This window comes from Oryza sativa, chromosome 7, assembly GCF_034140825.1.
Source record: "Oryza sativa Japonica Group chromosome 7, ASM3414082v1".
Taxonomy (NCBI): domain Eukaryota; kingdom Viridiplantae; phylum Streptophyta; class Magnoliopsida; order Poales; family Poaceae; genus Oryza; species Oryza sativa.
The window spans coordinates 15,272,735-15,288,336 of NC_089041.1; the positions used below are offsets into that span (position 1 = coordinate 15,272,735).

The 15,602-nt window shown below is 48.6% G+C and overlaps 1 long non-coding RNA gene across 1 annotated transcript; it reads right to left on the reverse strand.

The window, feature by feature from the left end:
- Positions 1 to 12,048: 12,048 nt before the first annotated feature.
- On the reverse strand, positions 12,049 to 14,795 carry LOC136357177 (uncharacterized). The gene is made up of 3 exons (XR_010742354.1): positions 14,346 to 14,795; positions 13,199 to 13,263; positions 12,049 to 12,256 (listed from the first exon to the last, which is right to left on the reverse strand). It is a non-coding gene; the product is annotated as an uncharacterized lncRNA (long non-coding RNA).
- Positions 14,796 to 15,602: the final 807 nt, after the last annotated feature.

A 15,602-nucleotide genomic window follows, 5' to 3' on the forward strand; every position in this document is an offset into this window, starting at 1 on the left:
TCCCAAATTGCTCCAGGCCAAGCACGCTTAACCCTAGAGTTCTTTGGAGATTGGCTTCCGGAAAAGAAGTTGCAACTTATTGGTATGAGTATTCTATTAATCCTATTAAGCCCTAGGCCGGGATGTTACAAACCAGGACCGTGCTCACAATCTGGGAGGTTCACCGACACATATAACAGTAGCGGCTCTTGTGGACGTGGCGAGGCCAAAACTGGTGGAGTGGTGAGAAGTTTCTTGAAGTCTTCAAAGGCTTTTTGTGCTTCGGGTCCCCACTGGAAATTGCCAGTCTTCTTCAGCAGCTTGAAAAAGGGCATCCCCCGCTCGCTGAGTCGTGAGACGAACCGGCTGAGCGCCGCCATGCAACCAGTCAACTTTTGGACGTCTTTTTGGGAGCTTGGCGGTTTCATGTTGAGGATGGCGTTGATTTTCTCCGGGTTGGCCTATATGCCTCTTTGAGATACCATAAATCCGAGCAACTTCCCTGACGGTACTCCGAAGATGCACTTTTCAGGGTTTAGTTTCATCCTGAAAGCACGAATGCTTGCAAAAGTTCCTTCTAAATCCGCGATCAGGTCATCCTTCTGCTTGGTCTTGACGACTACATCATCAACATAAGCTTCAACATTGCGACCGATCTGAGTTGAAAAACATCTTTGAATCATGCATTGATAGGTCGCTCCTGCATTCTTCAATCCAAAGGGCATGGTGATGTAGCAGTAGGCCCCAAAGGGCGTAATAAACGAGGTCTTCAAGCAGTTGGATTCTTTTAGTCGGATCTGATGATATCCCGAGTAACAGTCCAAGAAGCTGAGTAACTCGCAGCCGGCCGTTGAGTCAACCACCTAGTCAATGCGAGGTAACCCAAAAGGGTCTTTGGGACAAGATTTGTTGAGGTCAGTATAATCGACACACATGCGCCATTGCCCCGTCTTTTTCCGAACTAGGACTGGGTTAGCCAGCCAGTCGGGATGAAGGACTTCCTTAATGAAGCCTGCTGCTAACAGCTTGGTTAACTCCTCCTTGATCGCATCATTCCTGTCCTGTGCAAAACGGCGGAGTCGTTGCTTGATGGGTTTGGCGTCTTCCTTAACATGTAAAGAGTACTCAATCACCTCTCTGGGGATACCAGGCATATCGGATGGTTTCCACGCAAAAATATATTTATTATTCTAAAGAATGGTGATGAGCGCGCTTTCCTATTTACAATCTAACTCAGCGCCTATTACAGCAGTCTTATCAGGATCGGAGGGATCTAAGGGAATCTTTTTCGTCTTGGCATCACTTTCTTCGGTCTTTATCAGCTTGGTTGCAGGCACTTCTCCCTCACTTGCCGTGGTCACAGCCAGTCGGATCTCTTCGCGGGCGAGAGTAGTCTCGTGGGTTTGGGCCATCTCGCAACTTTCTTTGTCACATGTGACGGCCTGCTTGATGTCGCTCCATAGTGATATGACTCCTCGAGGACCAGGCATCTTCATCATCATGTAGGTGTAGTGTGGGACGGCCATGAATTTAGCTAAAGCCGGTCGTCCGAGTATAGCATGATATGCTGTCTCGAAATCAGCAACTTCGAAGCAAACATTTTCTATGCAAAAATTCTCCCGAGTGCCGAAGGTAACTGGAAGAGTGATCTGGCCGAGTGGTGTAGCTAACAATCCTGGGATAACACCGTGGAAGGGTGCATTACTCAGCTTTAATTCTGTGCGAGGAATCTGCATATCGTCCAGGGTCTTAGCGAAAAGGATGTTAAGTGCACTGCCACCATCGATGAGAGTCCGTTGGAGCTGGACATTGCGAACCACTGGGTCTAGTACCAGGGGGTACCGCCCTGGGTGGACCACTCGATCGGGATGATCCGAGCGGTCGAACTTAATTGCTATCTCTGACCACCGAAGGTATTGGGGCGTATTAGGCTAAACCGCATTGATCTCCCGTTCTGTTAGCTTCTGTTTTCTCTTAGATTCATAAGCCAGGGGTCCGCCGAAGATGTGATTAAGTTCTTTGCGATGATCTTAAAAACCAGTCGGGGCATCGTCTTCATCATCTTTCTTCTTTGATGTGCCTTCATCTCCGTCTGAGGGTTTACGTGTGTTCTTGACGTATTGCTCCGCGAACTGTTTGTAGACGAAGCAATCTTTGGCCACGTGGTTGGAGTTGGGATGTCACGTCCCAAAACGACCCTAAAATATATCCTTTAAATTATGCCTAGAATAATTAAAATCCTTGTGAAAGCCTCCAAAAATTAAAATGTGCAAAGTAAAAGTCAAACAAGGCTTAGAGGATTTTTGTATATTGCCTAAAAGCCTAAAATGTGTAAATAAATTTTAGTGGAATTTTCAGAGCACAAATAATAATTTTTAAGCAATAAACAAAGTTAAAATGATTTTATAAAAAGAAAAACCTTAAAATCCCCCCTCCCCCTCTTGGGCCGGCTCGGCCCATCTCCCTCCCCCTCTCTCTCCTCTCCCCGCGGCCCACTCGGCCCCTCCCCACGCGTGCGCCGCTGACGGGCGGGCCCGCCCGCCACCCTCGCTGACGGGTGGGGCCCACCTGTCATCCCCGACCTCCCGCCGTTCCCGCCTCTCCGCCCGCGCCAAGCGCCGCCGCCGCCGCCAAATCCGCCGCATCCCATCGTCCCCGCGTGCAATCAATAGGGGGGAATTATTCCCCGTGATTCCCTCTCCCTTTCCCCCCAATTTTCCCTCCCTCTCTCCCTTGGATTCGTTTGGAAACCCTCCCCTAATCCCGCCGGCGCCATTGATGGAGCCCGAGAACGCCGCGCTGGTTTCCTTCCCCTCCGGCCGCCTTCTCCCCCTTCCAACCCTATTTAAACCCTCCCCGCACCTCCTCCGTCCGTTTCCGCCTCTCGCCGCCCTTCCTCCTCGCCGGATTCGAGCTCGCGACGTCGCTCTCTCTCTCCGCCGTCACCGCCGAGCACCGGTCCGCCGCCGTCGTCGCCCCGGACCGCCTCCCACCTCGGCGCCGCCTCCTTCGGCTTCGCCGCATCCTCGCCGACCTCGTCCACCTCTCCGTTTCGGTCGCCGACCGCCGGACCGCCGCCGTCCCCGTCGACCCGAGCCGTGCCACCGCCTCCCTCCGCTCCGGCCGCCTCCTCCGTCGCCGCCGTCGCCCCGGGGTGAGCCGTGGACCGTCGCCTCCTTTCCCCCTTCCCTCCCCTCTCTCGGCCGCCGCTCCGCCGCACCGGTGGTCGCCGGCGGCGACCATCGGGGCGCGGGCGTGCCGCCTCCCGCCGACCGTGCCGGCATGGCCGTCCTCGGGCGCGCCGAGTGGCTGCCGCGTGGGGCCCAGCCGTCAGCCGCCCGTGCCCTCAGGTGCGGCTGACGCGTGGGACCCACGGCGCCGGCCGGTGTGAGCCCGGGTGCACCCGGTCCACCGTGGACCGTGAGTCTGCCGCGTGGGCCCCACTCCCGTGGACCCGGTCCGCGCGCCCCTCCCCCTCGGCTGACGCAATAAATCCCTTTTTAAATTAAAATTTAAATGAAGAAATTCGCAAATATTCATTTAAAGAGCATATAAACTTCAAATGGCCATAACTTGGCCATTTGAACTCGGAATTGGACCGTTCAAGTCTCTAATTTTTCCTTAAGAAGTCAAGAACCCATTTTTGTGCTTTGTTCCTGCTTGTTATATGGAGTTTATTAGAGTAAAAGCCATTTTCTTTTCCGTTGGTCATGTAGATGCTACAGCTTCGGAAGATCCGCTCTTCGTGGAGGTTGAAGCCGACGTTTGGGAAAGCAAGCAAGGCAAGTCACATCATCCTTGAATATATTGAATCCCAGTTTATAAAATTATTTTGATTTAAATTATTGCATTATCGCTTTATTTAAATTCCCGCGTTATCATTGTTTTTATTTAGCCTTGCCTAGTTACCTTTGTTATGACCTTATTATTGTCGTTATTGTTATTATTACCTTGTTGACCCTAGAACAAACAAAACCCCCAACTAGTGGATACTCTATTCATGGTACCACTAGTATGGATTTAGGTAGATGCTTCGCTGATTAATTAGGCAACATTAGGTGGTTTTACAACTCTAGACTTTGGGAATATTCTCATCACCTGGACATTACGGAATGATTGGATTATTGTGGAATTGGATTCACACCTCTCCCTCTATTCAAAATCCTCAAAATGGTTTTAGGCTGGGCTCGGGGTGCATGGTTTTGATAGTAGCACCTCGGCCATATAAGGACCGGTCTTCGGGCCTCTGTTGCAAAGCACTGCCATACTTCCACATGTCTAGTGGGTAAGGCTTAGTTTGTGGCTCAGTCTGGTTATAAACAAAAGTACACGGATGGAGATGGACGAAGTCGGGGGTCGATGGACATCTCTAGGGAAAATGAAGGCTACACGAGCTACGGCCCGGTAGTCGAGATGTCATGGCATAGGGCTGGTGTCCTGCTGCTAGGGGCTCAGTCCTGCCTACCTGTCCTGGAGGTTCCGGCCGTAGGTGGGGTTGGGTCGGTACTCTTGTCTATGGCTAGGATGGGTTGGAAACTATGTCACGTCTTCCGTCCGTATACCGTGGTGGTATGTGGCACGTGGTTACACGTGAGGAAGATGTGTGTTGTGGGTAAAGATGTACACCTCTGATCAGAGTATAACCTATTCGAATAGCCGCGCCCTCGGTTATGGGCAAGCCGAGCAATGTACCCAAGTTTGTGTTTTAATTCTTAAAACCTGCTTAACAACTAAAATGTGGAATGGTTGGCCTGGGTTGGCTTGGGACGAGATGGGACCCAGGGTCGGGTTGCCAGTTCGGTCTGAATCATCGTAAGCCTTGGGTTAAGGCAGGTTCGTGTGGGTTCACGGCCTTGATTAGTAATATTGTATAGCTCTAGGATCGTATTTACAAAATGGCTTTGAGCAACTAAGTGTCTTTCAATGCTGTTTACTGCAAACCCTAACCCTTATATTATAACCCCCTTGTACTCCCTTGCATTTATTCTGCACTTGTGGGTGTGTCTTGTTGAGTACGGTGGTTGTACTCAGTCTTGCTTAATTTTTTTCCAAACCGAGAAGAGGAGTTCCTGGAAGATGAAGGCTTTGGTGTCTAGCTTGTGCCTGCCGTCAAGCGCCTGTGGTCGTCGCCCTAGTCTTCCGCTGTTTCCTGTTTGTCTTTGTGTGTGCTAGGCCTTCGCCGCCCATGTGCTGGGCCTAGCTCCTCCTGCTGCGCGGATTGTGAGTCCGTAGACGGTGAGCCAAGACTCAGGGTTGGTGGTGCTGTCATATTTCTTGATTCCAGTCGGCTTAAAGCCGGTTGGCCAATCCACTCGACGCAGATCGCTTGTGAAGGCAGCAACTCCGTCCACGTCGTCGTCGTAGCGATCCGGTGAATGATGGCCTCTTGCTGCACGGCACTGGTTGATGGTGTCGTGAAGATCGATGGGGCATCTTCGATGTGGGGAGTGTGGTCGTTCAACTCGGCGCTCCCTATATCGCTCGGGAGGCGAGCGAACGGACCGTTCATCATGTCCCCTGCTCCTGCGACTAGATCCGGCACCGGCAATGCTGAGGCTTGGCTGGTGATAGTCTTGAGATCGAAGATGAGGGACTCGGCTACCAGTCGAGGTGCGAGTGCTTGCGGAGTTGGTTGGTACCGAGGCAGCGATCATGGTCTTCGTCTGGTTCAAGATGTTGACTACATGATCAGCTTGGTTGAGTACGTCTTCCTTGAGGAGGGTGTCGAGGAGAGTGATCGCTGCAACTGCGTTCTTCTGGGGGGTGTGAAAGACCGCTGTTCCATCGACGTCTTGTTGCCTAATGAGCTCTCTCGCTCGCCGCCCAGATTCCAAGGCGCGTTGCCGTCGATCTTCAGCCTCCTTTGCAATCCGTTCGCGATCTTGTTGCTCACGCTGTAGTCGTTCTCGCTCCTGTTGCTGTCGCTCTTCCTCCAGTCGGCGACGTTCAGCTTCTTGCCGTGCGCGATCTTGGTCCGCTTCTCGGGCTCGGCGCTGTTCCTCCGTTTCGTTGTCAGCCATGAATACGCCGAAGAAGAGGGGCATGTAGTTATCCTCATAGCTGTCATCGAAATCGTCGAGGTCGCCGTCGTCGTAGTGGTAGCCGAAGTCGTCGTAGTCGAGGATCTCGGTTGGTCGAGAGCTGACGCCGGGGGAGCTGAGGTAGCCATCCAACTCGTCCGTCGAGACTGTCCCAAGAGGTTGGAGTATGACGCCAACCTCCCTGGACCTAGATTGGATCGGGGCCGATGCCGGGACTCGCCTAGATCTTCGAGTGGGAGATGTCTTGACTGTGAAGACAGCGGCCAAATCATCCGGAAGTTTCATCAGGATTGAGGGATAGGACCCGTCGTCTTGATCTGGTCGCGGAAGAGTAGATTGGATCTCCTCCGAGTGGTTTGAAGCCGACTCGGGAGAGATGATCTTGGAGTAGGCCTCAGCCGAGTTCGGAATACCGAACGGCACGGGGACCTGGTCTCTCCCCAACTGGTTTGAATCCGAGTCAAGGAGAGAGATCTTGCCGAAGTCGTTGGTGATGAAGTTGAGGCTACCGAACCGGAACGCCTGCCCGGGAGGAAAGGCGAAGTCGTCGATGCCGGAGACGGAACCCATCGCACTTAGTCGGCAAAAACTTGACGCACCCCTACCTGGCGCGCCAACTGTCGAAACAAGATTTCGGCAATAATAAAAGGGGGTGGCTATCAAGCTAGGAAAGTGGATGGGTTTGGAGACGAAGGATTTTATACAGGTTCAGGCCTTCTTATTCAAGAAGTAATACCCTACTCCTGTCCGGGGATGATTCCGCCGAGTGTGTTATTGATTGTATAAACTGGAAAAAAGAATCGTGCCCCATGAGGCACACGGACCCTCCTTATATAGGGGAAGGAATCCGCTTTACAAAATACAGTCCATATCCTAACGGAATATGGGATTATAGATAAAATACAATCTTAACCGACTAAGATCCCGGGTATTTCCTTGACATACAAGTTTAGAACCTAACCCGAGTCTTCATAGAGATATTCCCTCTATATTTGGTACCGTATATCCGACTAAATTACAACTGTCATGTAGATATGGGGTATCCATAATCTCCACAAGAAGATGAATTGAAGGCCGCCCAACCGCACCTCTTCGCCAGCTCTTCCAAATCTCGGGGTCGAGATTCCGTTTAAGGGGGTAGGTTTGTTACACCCTGAAGTTTCCCCCTTTTTCTTGCTTTAAAAAAATTGGTTAAATAAATTGCCCGAAGAATTTTTTTTTTAACCTAGAGCTAATGCTCAATTAATAAATGCATTTAATAATCAAATTCGGCGTGGTGGAATTTTTCTTGAGTTCCCCATGCTCCAATACATTAACTGAATTTTTAGTGGAATTTTCAGAGCCTCGGAAATAATTTAAACCAATTAAAAATGAGCAAGTGCAATATTTTAAATCCCAGGAAAATCTTTTTCCTTTTTTTCCCTCCTTTTTCCTTGTTGGGCCGTCGGCCCATCTCTCTCCCGCGTCCCTCCCTCTTGCTAGGCCGGCCCAACACCCCCCTCTCTCTGGGACGCCGACAGGTGGGCCCCACCTGTCGGGTCGTCCCTAACCTCCGGCCAGCCGCGCCCAAGCCGGCAACCGCCGCTGCCGCCCCACCTCCTCCGCTCCTCCCGCGCCCACGCCGCGCCGCTCCCACGTCCTCCCCACATCGCCGCCCTCTCCCCCGCGTCTCCCGCCCCGCGCGCGTGCACGAAATGGGCGGGATTCATTTTATGTCCCACCCCCACGTCGCCGGTGAAATCGGGGGCTATCCCGGCCACGTCCGCCCCTCCCGTGCCTATAAAATCCCTCCCCCGAGTCCCCTCTCCCTTTTTCCGCGCTTGTCGCTCTCTCTCGTGCCTCCTATCGCGCCCACGCCGCTTACCGCTAGCGCCACCGCCTACCGCCGCCTCCGGCAGCGCGCCGTCGCCACTAGAGCCACCGCCGCGCCAAGCCGCCGCCACCGCTAGCTTCACCGCCGCGTGGGTCATCTCGGCCACCGCCTCGCGTTGCCGGAACCCCATCTCCCTCTCGAACCGGTGAGCTATCCATTCCTCTCCGCCCCCGGCCGTCAATGGTGGCCGCCAGGTCGTCCTCTCCATCCCTAATCCCTCTCCTCCTTTTCTATAGGTGTCGTCGCCACCCGTTCGCCCCTCCTCGTCGCCGGGTCACCGCCGCCTTTCATCCTCCGCTCCGGTCGCCATGCTCACCGGTGAGGCTCCCCTCTCCTCCCTTTTTCTCTCCTCTCCCGCGTGCGCCGCCGCTACATCGCCATGGCCGGCCGGCCGGCTTTGTGCCGAGCCGAGCCGTGCCTAGCCGCCACCTGCGCCATCCGATCGGCCTCGGGCCGATCTGGACCGTCGATCCCATGGGCCGGCGGTGGACCACTCGTGTGGTCCCGGTCCACGGTAGACCGGCCGCCTCGTGCCGCTGACATGCGGGGCCCGCTTGCCGGCGCCGCCCCCTCCCTTGATGACGTCAGCCCTGGTGATATTGCGTAATAAATCAAATAAGGACTTTTCTTTATTAGTAAAAACACAGATTATCTTCTAAAATTCATAAGTAATTAATCCGAGCTCCGTTTAAGTCCATTCAAGTCTCAGTAAATTCATAAAAATCCCTAGAATCCATTAAAAATGGTTTTGCTTCCTGTTTCAGTAGTCTTATAGCATGTTTTACTTGTGTGCTTTGTTTGTCGCGTAGATTTTGGCCATTTCATCGATCCACGGTTTCTCGAAGACGTTGCTGAGGTCTCATCAGTGTGAGAGCAAGGCAAGTAATGCATTACAATTGATCATATTGTACCCAATTTACAAATATCCCGCATTTCTATTAATTGTTGCATATTTTTACAATGTCATGTGGGATGGGTCCTATTACTTAGCCATTTATTGTTTACCTTGTGCCATTGATAACTTGGGTATCAAAATGACTAGATGTTGGTTTAGGAAAATGCTTAGCCATGGCTAGTTCAACTAGTACACAAATTGGGATCACATTATTACATAGACTTTGACTATTAGCATAGCTTTGGATTGGTGCCACCGCAATGGTGTTAGTTAATTAAAATACACTGAATGGTGGGCTGTGGGTGCATGGTTTTGCTAGTTGCATCCATGGCAATTAAGGACCGGTTCACGGGAAACCCTGGGAGACTTATCGTGCTTACCACAAGCGGGAGTGGGTAACTGCTTGATCTGATGTACACCTTTGGCTAGAGTAAAACTATTCGAATAGCCGTGCCCGCGGTTATGGGCGATCAACCAGATTCACCGTGATTAGTCTCACCCCTAGTTTAGCTTAATGAACTGGTGTAGTTCAGGTGGTTGGTTGGGCCTATTGCAACATGGTGTAGCGTTGGACAGTGATTGGTTAATATTGATTAATCTACTACAATTGTTTTACTGCTTTCAACTACGGCTTTAAATGCCTGCTTTATGCAAATGAACCCTTAGCCTCCTTTGGATATATCCTGCATCATACCTCCTCTTCCGGTATGACTTGCTGAGTACAGTGGTAGTACTCAGTCTTGCTCTCTCTTCGCCCACACCAGAGTTGAAGTTCTTCCCAGTTGGAGCTACTTCAGAAAGGTTTGTTTCATCGCTGCCGTCAAGGATGCCTGTGGAGTGGAGTTGCCCCACTGCTGAAGTCAAGCTTCCAAGTTTAGTTCGTTTTATCTTTTTCTACTGCATTTGTAATCTTTTATATTTTTTGTAAGACGTGGATCTGTATGTCAACAATTGTCGTTTGTGTACCCTGGCTGGTCCTGGACAGGGGTTTAATGCACATTCAGTTTAGAAATTCTGGTTCGTGAATTTCTGGGCGTGACATGCATGGCCATGACAAAGGTGATTGAGAAGTCAATCACAAGTTATAAAATCTATCAACAGGTCCGAGTGAATGATTGAGCTATTAGAGGATGGCACATATCTAGCCTTGAGCTTAATCGATATCGTGAGGCAAAGGGGTTCATACAAGTATACACTAGAGGTTCAACCGATATGATCTTTATGTGTGTCCGGTGGGTCAATACGTTCTGCTAGGGGCCGCTGTTGATGCGTGGACCGAAAAGGAGTTTTCGGGTTACAGCCGAGTATGCATGAACCTACAGGGTCGAACGCTTAATGGGCCGGAACAAGGGGATTGGATAGAGATCCAATATGAGCTTAATTCGGATAGGGATCCTAATAGGAGTCCTACGGGCCTTGGAGGCCCGAGTGATGGATCCTATATATTCGTGAGGGGTGTGACCGGCGGAGGCATTGCATCACGTGAGAAACCCTAGCCGTCACTTCCCTCCCCGAGCAAAACCCTAGCCGCACGCGGGTGCTAGCACATCTGCGCGTGACGTTCCGTCCCTCTACGTGTGGATACCGGTAGAGGCGCCGCTGATTTGCGGTGCTGATCGGCGTGGGAGTACGGCGAGGAGAACGCACGAGGAGGAGAAGGTCGAGCCGGTGCGATCGACTACTTCCTCTATATAGACGTGCGCTACTTCGCGAGAGTTCCTTTGACTTCTCAGTGTCTTCTTCCGCTGCGCAACACGTCGAGTGGTAACGATCTATGATCTAATACTTGCATGGTTCCTGGTTTACGCGATAGAAAATTTTGATTTATGCTATCGTAGCCTACGCGTATCCCAACAGTGGTATCAGAGCCGCCTTGTATAGTTTATGATCTAGATCAGTGCATATAGTTGTTATGCGGGTGTAGTAGATGAGATCTATTATGTTGTATATGAGTTCTTAGATGATCGGAACACGAGATGAACCGATAGCTGCATGGGTTGATGAGATCAATCGGTATGTGTGTTGGTGACTTCACTGGAATGTCTAGTACTCACCAAGGCCGAGCGCGATTATGTTCATCGGATAGTTCGATGTCCACTGGAACCGCACGCCAATGAGAAAACGAGCCAATGAGATTGACTCGGTTTCGGCATAATTTGATTACGCCGTTAAGGTTTTCACATGGCGAATCATAGATGAGATCTATGTACCCCGTGACCGCCGTGTGCGTTGCCCCTTAGATTTCGCTTAGGTTTTATATCTATCTTACTTTATTACTGTTGTATATTTGATATGACATGGTAGGATAGATCCCCTCAGAAAAATTAAGTGTAATTTATGCTCTTCCAATAATTGCACCTATTACAGTTGTGATCATAAGTGATGGGTTTGCCATAGAAAAGTGTCACTTTTTATCATGATAAAATAGGATAGATGTCGGACATCTATATGTGGAGATTATTGGTTTACTTGAGAAGGTTATCAAAACGGTTTTGGACCTTGGGGCATAGGTTGGGTTGGACATGGAGATATCACCCCAACAGCACAAGAGTCACATATAATGTGATTAGCAAGGTGTTGCTTACCTATTTTGATAGTTGTCTAGCTATGATGCCAAAGCTCACTAGACACTAATAAAATGAGGATCTTGACTCACTATGTTACTAGAGGGGATTTTGTTTCACAATACATAGTGGGCGTATCTTTTGTTAAATTGTTTAATGAAAGGTTAAATGTAAACATGGTGCTGATTTTGTATACATATATTTCTATTGTAGATCATGGCAACTCCTGCACCATCCAGTTTTAACTTGTGGTCTATTCTTGAGAAAGAGAAGTTGACTGGAACAAACTTCATGGATTGGTATCGCAACCTGAGAATTGTTCTCAGGCAAGAGCACAAAGAGTTTGTGCTTACAGAGCCTTTTCAGCTAACTTGCCCAACAATGCTCCTGCTGCTCAACGTAGAGAGCATGAAAAGCGATGCAATGATTATCTTGATATAAGCTATCTCATGCTTGCTACTATGTCCCCTGAGCTTCAAAGGCAATATGAGGCATTGGATGCTCATACGATAATCAAGGGACTACGTAACATGTTTGAAGACCAAGCAAGAGCTGAGAGGTTTAATACCTCAAAGTCCTTGTGTCGGATCCCAAAACTAACAATTTAGAAACTGACATGTTTAACTGTATCAAGCCCTGGATCAGTAGATTGATACAGGTTCAACGATCTGGATCTTCATCGCATACATTTGGTCAAGATTCCAAAGGAGATATCTTTATATAAAATAATAGGATATTTACAAGTTTGTGGCTAACTACTACAGCAAAAGCTATACGATGATCCAACTCTGCTGTTTTACTATAGAATTAAACCATCTAATTATACTAGACTTGAAGATTAGGTTAAAAGGGAACTAACTTATGTGATTGAACTCCTAGCTTCGGCAAAAACTCCAATTAGACTCTGAAAAAGATAGGTTGAAGCAAGGGTGAGTACAACGTACTCAGCAAGCTATTATATTATTCAACAATCAATGCATGAGAGGTAATATCTGTGTAGAGCTAGATTTACTTGTAGAAAGCTGACAATAAAGAGGTAGAAATCCTGAAATGCTGATATGCAACAACATTTAAGAAAATATTGAATTATATTTCTAACCAAAGTACTATATGAGTCCCGATGCTCAAATCCGTGAGCACGGCTATTCGAATAGATTCAATGATATTCATACTGTAGTAGATGTACGCTTTACCCGCAGTCCATAGCTTGCCAATAATCATTAGCTTAGTCATGGCCCAGTATTAAGTTATTAACAATAGTGGCACCTGTTCCATGAACTCTAGTCCCCATGCGCTCTGAACGTAACGTTATCAGCAGTGAGAGGAGTTCTGGTGTTCCCGAGGTTTTTCAGAGAGAACTGGATGACAGACCCCACGTCATCTCAACCAAGTTTCCATAAATTCACACACACACATTGCACGACAATCAAGATATTTACCTGCGCCTCGGTAAATATCACATTTGCCCTGCTCGGCATATATTTGCCTCCTTCGCGAGGACTTACATAAGAACCACTATACAGAGGCACCACATTGTTAATTAACATAATATCTAGGTCTGTCCCCATTCTAGAAGCTGCGGTCGTACTCGTTCGTTTGTACTTGGTAAACTTATATCGACCGAAACAGTACTAGCCACCCGGAAATCAACCAAATCTTACGTACTGTCCCAATCTAAGTTCATTATATTTTATGCAATCTAACTAGGCAGGGCTAAGCAAAAGCTAGCATATAATTAGTTTGCTATATGTTCAGGTTATGCATTCAAAATCATGAATGACTAATGCATAGAATAGAAATATAGAATATAGGGTAATTATGCTCAAGGGTAGGAATAATAACTTGCCTTGCTCCAACGCAAATAAATCCAAGATAGGCAACCTGATTATCCGATTCTCGAAATACCATAGGCTGCCATCCAAAAGACAATAGACTACTGAGAAAGAGGAAGAACCAATTTCAATAAAAGCCATAAAATAATAAGAAAACGATAAACGGTAAAGAGGGCTTGGGTTTAGGGTATAGCATATCTCTTTTGTAGGGCATAGAGATTACTGGGCTAATATTTTATGTGGAAGTTCTAGAGGGTTGGAGGCTAAGGTAAAAAGGGAATCAAGCAACTAATGTTGCTTATATTTTATGTGAAGACTCTCGTGGTTTGGATGATAGGAAATATACTGGATAGTTGATATGGTTAAATAGGTATGTGGCTAGTATGGGTCAAGGTTGGGCTTTTGTAGAATAGTGGCTAGTGTTTAGTTGTTTAGGCCGACATCGAGGTAGGATAATATCGGCTAGGGTTTTGGGTGTTTGCTAGTCGTCGTTAGAGTTGGGTAGCATGACGACTAGGTTTGGTATCATTTCTAGCCGTGTCGATAGACAGCATATCGGCTAGAAGAATAGGAGGTGGGTGCAGGTTTAGTGGGGTGGAAGTGTTACTCCATCAACCGTGAGTGGCGACGGAGCGGCTAGGATCACACAGAGCCCGAGAGCTAACTGTGCGGCGTGCAATGGAGGTCGAGGGGATAGTGAAGCTCCGACCGCTGTACGCATCAAGGCGTGGGGTGCCAGGAGCAGCACTTCGACCTTAGGTTTGGTTTTTGCCGGGCTTTACAACCAACGGTTCGACGTTGAGGTCCATAGACCGTGCAAACGTTCCCATGGAAGGCGTAAAGTTTCAACCGGCGACTTTTTAGTGGCTAAAGGGCATTTTGGAAATAAAAGAAAATATTTGAAAAGCAAATATAAGTTTAGGTTTTAAATTCAATTATAAGATCAAATATTTATTCAAATGGTATTCGAATAAAATAAGGAAATTCAAATAAAATCTTAAAATAGCAAATTTGGTATCAAAATGAAGAGTTTGAATTTAGATAAATTGAGGTCCAAATTTCACTGGAATCGGATCTACGGTTTAGGAGATATGGGCTTCTAAAGATTGAGATTTGAATTAAATCTAGAAAATACGAAAAGGTACTATTTTATGGGCCCACCTGTCAGCCTTTCTTCTTTATCTTTTCTTCTTCTTCCTCTTCTTCTTCCCGTTCCTTCTTCTCTGTTCCAGACAGAGCCGAGAGAAGAGAGAGAGGAGAAGGCAAGCGGGGCGACGGCGCTCCGGTGGCTGGAGGGCGGCGACGTCGGCAGTATATCGTGTTCCCGGGCGACGCCCACTCGGGGAGGGTGGTAGCTAGCCAAGGGAAAGAGGGAGATGGCCGGAACGGCGGCGACAAGAGCTCAGCTCCGGCGGTAAGAGAAGGTGGTGGTGGCGGTTTATCTCAAGGTGGAGGGAGAGGGGAAAGGGGAAAAATGGAATCACCTCGGCGAGGCGGAGTTGGTGGCGCAAGAGTTTGGCTTGCGAAGCTCCGGTGAGGGAGATCGGCCGACGACGGCGACGGCCGGACATGGCAAGAGAGAGAGAGAGAGATGGAGCTCCGTTTGTATGTAGAGAAGGGGAGGGATGGCCGGCTATTTATAGGGGAGAGAGGCGGTGGGGAGAGGCGGTTCTGGAGGCGGTCGACGGCTTGACCACGGCGACGCTGGCGTGAAGGAAGAAAAGACGGCGCCGATTACTTCGTGACGACGGAAGGGAGTTTGCGGCGGCGTGCGCCGTGCGCGTGTACAACACGCCACCTGGAAGAGGGCGGTTCGGCTGTGGGCTGATTTGGGCCGGCTCGGCTTAGCTGGACCGGCAGCCCAAGAGGGAGGAGGAAAATAAAAGGTAAAAGAAAAGGGATTGGGCCAAAAAGGAAGAAAGAACGGAGTTTCAGCCCGATGACAAAAAGAAAGAAGTCTAATTTGAATACTTGATTTGGATAACTAGGTTTTGCAAAGAATTTGAATTCAGAAAGAATTCACAAAAGAGATTTCCTAATATATTTGAGTGCAATATTTAGAGATGGAGTTTGAGGGAATTTATTTGGAAGCACTCAAATAGGAAGGGAAATTAATAATATTCCTCAAATATTTTTGGGAATACAGAAGGGAATTAGTTGAAGACAATAAATAGGATTTGAACTCTAAAATTGGTGTTATGTATATTTGTGGCTAAAAGGGGAAGTTGAGTGAAGAATATAAATTGGAATTTTCTTAGCACAAGAGCAATTATTCACAATATTTGCAATAATACTATTCTTGTGCCGAAGAGGAAATCAAGCCACATAGATTAAGTTGGTGGCTAGATCAAATGGAGGAATTTGGATATTTGGATCGAGAATCAAAGGATGGGTTTAAGATCAAAGATCAATGAGATT